The 5,111-nt window shown below is 51.7% G+C and overlaps 1 pseudogene; it reads right to left on the bottom strand.

Moving 5' to 3' along the window:
- Positions 1 to 2,584: 2,584 nt before the first annotated feature.
- Positions 2,585 to 4,729, bottom strand: LOC119233985 (perforin-1-like; annotated as a pseudogene).
- Between the last annotated feature and the right edge of the window lie 382 nt (positions 4,730 to 5,111).

Below are 5,111 nucleotides of genomic sequence, written 5' to 3'. Positions count from 1 at the left end.
CTGCATACCTCGGGGGACCTCTGTTCTCGTCAAAGCTCTTCCTGTTTTGTATGTTTATGATAACATTTTTCTGGCTGATGCAGGAGAATGTCGCGAGCCAAGGCCATGTCACCCATGTGGAGGCCGTCAACAGAGTTGGCCATTGAGTTGGTGCCTTGCAGACGTGGATTTACTGTACAGGAAGGCATCTGCATATGCAGGCATGCCTCACTTTGCACAACTGCTGTCTGAAGAACTTGGTGCTGTTCTATGCCATGATTTTAGGATCTACCCAGTCAGTGGCAGTCTCTCCCTTCTGGAACATTTCTGTGATGGCTGTCATAGCAGCAGAGAGAAGCCAGCGAAGGGCTGAGATTCATGGCATGTTAGAGCCTTCAGGCTGGAAGGACCCTTCACAGTCCTCTGAGCCCCCATCCCTGCCAGCCTCTCGGTGGTCCTTCCACAGACCCATGCTCATCCTCTACCACACAGCTCTTGGGCTCTGACAGCAGTGCCGATTAGAAAAGCCTTTCCACTCCTGACCGCAGGCAGTTTCTTTGTGGCCCTCGTCCCAGGATGTCCATGGAAGGACCCTCAGCTCTTCCTCTTTAGAACGACAATCAGCAAGTTGGTGGGAACTCAGAGGCCTATCCATTCCTGCTGGTGTAAAGACTTCTCTGGAACATCCTTGCAGGAGTGTCTACCTTCTGCCTGGATTCCTCCTGCTCTAGGGAACTCACCACTTCCTTGCCACTGTCCCTGGCATTGTGACTGCACAGAGACCCAGCTCCCTGGAGCAAACAATTCTGGGCCCTCCCTCTCTTCAGTGGGGTTGGGCCCCCACCCCCTACCCCGGGTCCCACCAGGAGCCTGGTTCCTGGGCATGAAATCCAAAGTGGTACTGGGAGTTGTGGCTCCAGACCTGAGTCTTGAGTGTCGGGGCAAGTCTGGAGCCCATGGGCCAGGAGCAGGAGCTGAGTTTCCTTAGAAATTTGGCTGAGAAAGTGACTTGCTTTGAAAGTCTTGCAAATCCATTCAGAACCCAAATAAGCACCTCAGCATGGGGTGGGGAGGGGCTGCAAGCTGAAGGAGCAGACTACTTTTGAAATTTCCTAGGACCTTTAGACAAATTCCAGGAAGTCAGCTAACTCCCAACCTCCCATTTTCTAAGAAACGCAGCAAGTTTTGATAATATTCTCTGGAACCGAACCCCCTTTTTAGGACATCAGTAATGCAGGGAGAGAAGGGAACACTTAATTGTTAGAACAAGAAAGGCTGCTGGCTCCCTGGCTGCTGTTCTGTTTTACAAACCCAAGCAGGTCACTCTTCTGTTTGCCTTTCACAGCCTTCCGGTGTTTGCATCTTTGTCAAGATTCACCACCGTCTGTGTGTCTGGTGAAGTGTGTGGAGAGTCACAGCAGGCTCAAGTCAGACTGGCTGCCTCTTCCATGTGCTGTTACCTGAGCAGATTCCTTAATGCATCTGGTCTTTGTTTTCTTCATTGGTGATGCTAGAATCTCCTTTGGGGATACTGCAAGGTTTAAAAGAGTTAACTCATAAAAGCCACTTCAGTTTGTACATCAAGAGTGGGTAGAGGGCCTCCCCGGTGGCACAGCGGTTGAGCGCTGGGTTGCGAAGCTGCCCGCGGCCTCTGTGGCGCTGGTTTGATCCCCGGCTGCTCCCTGTCCACCGGAGGAGGGTCCCACACGGCGTGCAGACCTCTCCTGCCGCCCGCTGCTCCCCTCAGCAGTGTACTTCGGTCCTTCTGCCTGCTCTGCTCCCCGCTCTGGCTCTGGTGAATTCTCTCACCCTCCCGCGCTTCTGACTGTACCCGTTGCTTGTATAAACAAACCAAGCAAACAAACAAACAAACAAATAAATAAATAAAACATGCCTCTATAAAAAAAAAAATTAAAAAAAAAAAAGAGTGGGTAGCGGTGTCTCGGACTAAGTCTTGGCTTATTGTTGTATATTATTATTTTAACACTTGCCACTGATGTAGCGTTTTATTGGCCAGGGATAATAAATAAGGAACTGAAGGTGGGAGAGCTCAGATTATTCACCCAAGTCACGTGGCTAATAAATAAGTGACACAGCAGAGGGTGTAAGCCCCAGGCCATACCTGGTGCAAGAGAGCTGCTACCATCACATCATTTTATGTGTCAGGTTATGTGTATGAGACAGTTCAAGGCACTTATGATTCACTTGAGAGGCAAAATTTGGTGGGCATAGAAGATAGAGCAAACAGAACTGCTGGGCTTGAAGGTGGATTTAATATGAAAAGGCATTCACCACACTAGAAAGGGTTGCAGAAAGGTCTTGAATGACAGCAAGAAGCTGGGCGGGAATGGCTGCTGTGTCTGTGCATCTGTGAATGTAGGGTGTGGCCCAGCCCGGCTCATTTCCAGGGCCCAAGAATTTGGCGGAGCTAAGCCAGTTTGGACAAGGAGATTCAGGGCAGACCTGTAAGTTCAGCCACTTGAATGGAAAAAAAAAAAAAAAAAAAAGAAAAGAAAAAAGAAGACTCTTTTCCACTGGACTAATGGGCACTGTCTGTGAGAACCTTGTTATGCCAGACATTCTTATCCCCTTAGGCCTGCTGTTCTCACCACACTGCCCCACTCCTGTTCCCTGGAGGCTCCCCAGACGCCCATGGGGGGCATAGTCCATGCAGGAATCCCCTGTCAGGTGGTGCAGGCACTTGGCTTGGTAAGAGAATTTCAGGTGACCATGGTTTAGGTTGCAGTTCACCTCGTGTGACCCAGATTTTGGTTCTGTGTCACATGTGCCAAAAGGTCATCGTCCCAGCCATTGTCTTCATCCCAGACCTGCACCCTCAGGGGCCTCCCCGTGGACAGGACCACATCCTGAAAGTCCAGCATTGTTTGCCATGTGGGGTTGTTGTTGTTCCACACTGTGCTTGTCCTCAGCTCCAGGTCGCCGATGAAGGCCTTCACATAGGCATCTGTGGAAGTGGCCCAGTCTCCCCACAGACCTGTCGCTTGGAAGTTCTTAACCTCCAGGTGGGCCAGGCCCCTCTTTCGAGTACAGCAGCCATGACTGGTGAGGTCCATGCCATGGCACAGGCACTGGCACGGGTCTTGGGGGTTCTTCTGCTGCCCCTTAGGGCAGGGCCGGCTGCAGTCCCTCCAGTGAGCCCTGTGCAACACATACTTGTTCACGGCCTGCCTCAGGGCCTCTCAGTGCGGGTCCTGTCTCTTCAGCAGCATATGCAGAGGCTCCAAGGTGTAGTCCACAAGGCCTGGGGTGTCCTTCAATGAGCCTACCCACTGTGAGAACTGCTCAGGCCTGGCATGGATCCCAAACAGCAGGTCACCGGGAAGTGGCTTGAGCCCAGGAACTAGGAATTGAGCCCAGGTGGTCTGGCTCCAAAGCCTGAACAACTGAATCACTGAGCCTGCAGAGAAACCATTTTGTCTGTTTTCCTTCAGTGATAAGGACTAGGCATAGAAGTTTGCATTTTTCTTTTCAAAATAAAGTTTTTTCTTTCCTTTTTATTTTCTAATTATAAAAAGTGAAGATACTATACTGATGGTATCTAATAGTTTTGGAAGCTAGTTCTGTTGCTGCGGCCTATTTGTCTGCCACTCAATTGGGCCCGGCATGCGTGGACCCCTGACAGCTCAGGCCACATAGGTGCCCTGGTCTCACATGGGGAAAAGGTGGCATCCAGGTAGAAGAAATCAGAGTGGGTGACTATGGAGTCCATACATTTCCTGGGTTGGGATCTGGGTCCTGAGGGCTGGGGGTGATTGCAATTGCCCAGCACTAGAGTCCTAATGCCCAGCACAGAGCCTGATAAGTCAGACTTAAAATAGTGGATGAATGGACGAATGCGGTTAGTGATGGGAGGGACCCAACCAGCTCTCCTGTCTCTGCCCCATCCAGTAAGGCCCCACAGTACAGCCAGTGCTTATAGAAGTAGGGGTTATTGGTAAGTCCTCAACAGCATCATGTCCTCAGGCACAGCCTGCTGGCTTCCCTCTACCTGTTCTCTGCCTGGGCGCTTCCAGATCTGGACTACAGGAGGTGAGGCCACAGGGCACTGTACCACTCATGTGAGAACCAGGATTGCAGTTTCCTCCTGGTGGAGGCAGTCTCTGCATTCCCATCCTGCCATTCCTGGGCTTTTAGACCACCCTAAATATCCCATCTTTTTTTCATTCCTCCTCCACCCCCACTCCCAAGCTCACCTGTAAAATCGACACTCCACCTCATCCTTGCTGACGATGTACTCATCCTGATGGGTTTTGTCTGCTGCAAATTTAGCTGCATCTGAGTGCTAATCGGCCATGGTCATGTGTGCGTTGATGCTGGGCTTGGGAGTCACATCCAGCTCCATTCCAGTCATTGTGGATTTTGCTAGCGGCATCCCGGGCCACATCCTCGACAGAGGTGACCTTGGCTCTGACGACCTTGCGCTGGCAGACAGAGGACTGGGAACGCCAGTGCACGAGGGCCAGGGGCAGGCGCTGGAGGGTGTTGTCCTGCAGGACGTTCTTGCAGAGGGTGCAGGTGCCGTCTGGCCGCAGGTAGTGGGTTGTGTCCACTGGGAAGGAGCCTGAGCGCCAGAGACTGGTCACGTCCACTCCCTCCCCTGTCAGCCACGAGCCGGGCACGAATGTCTTGTGTTCATTGCTTTCAGTGTGTATGAAAGTTTGGCAGGAGGTGGGGTGGGGGTGGGCAGCAGAAGGTGGAGGATCCCCTGTAGAAGCACACAGGTGGCCATAGAGCTGCAGAGACAGCAGGTGCAGCGCTTCAGGAGGCTGTGGACAGAGGTGCAGAGGACATCTGACTCCTCCCCCATCTGTGACCTGTGGAAACCAGAGGGAATGCGATCTCTTTTATTTCACTGAATGCCAGAACTGGAATGACCCTTGTATACCTTGGCTGCACCCCACATTTTACCCACAGAGAAGTGACTTGTCCAAGGACACACGGCCAAAAGGATGACCTGATTTCATACATTTAAGCATCGTGGAGATCAAATTGATGACTTTGTCCTTTGCATCACAGTTGCTGCTGCTGAGAGGGTGCTCTGTGTACAGAGGAGGAGGCAGACAGTAGCTGTAGTAGATTTTGGGGAGGGATCTGGTAATTATCTAGAGAAC

The sequence above is a fragment of the Talpa occidentalis genome, unplaced genomic scaffold (genome assembly GCF_014898055.3).
Source record: "Talpa occidentalis isolate TD23 unplaced genomic scaffold, MPIMG_talOcc4v2.1 talOcc4.8, whole genome shotgun sequence".
In the NCBI taxonomy this organism is placed as follows: Eukaryota; Metazoa; Chordata; class Mammalia; order Eulipotyphla; family Talpidae; genus Talpa; species Talpa occidentalis.
Note: the sequence above shows the minus strand (reverse complement) of the source record. Positions and strands in the feature narration are given on the sequence as shown.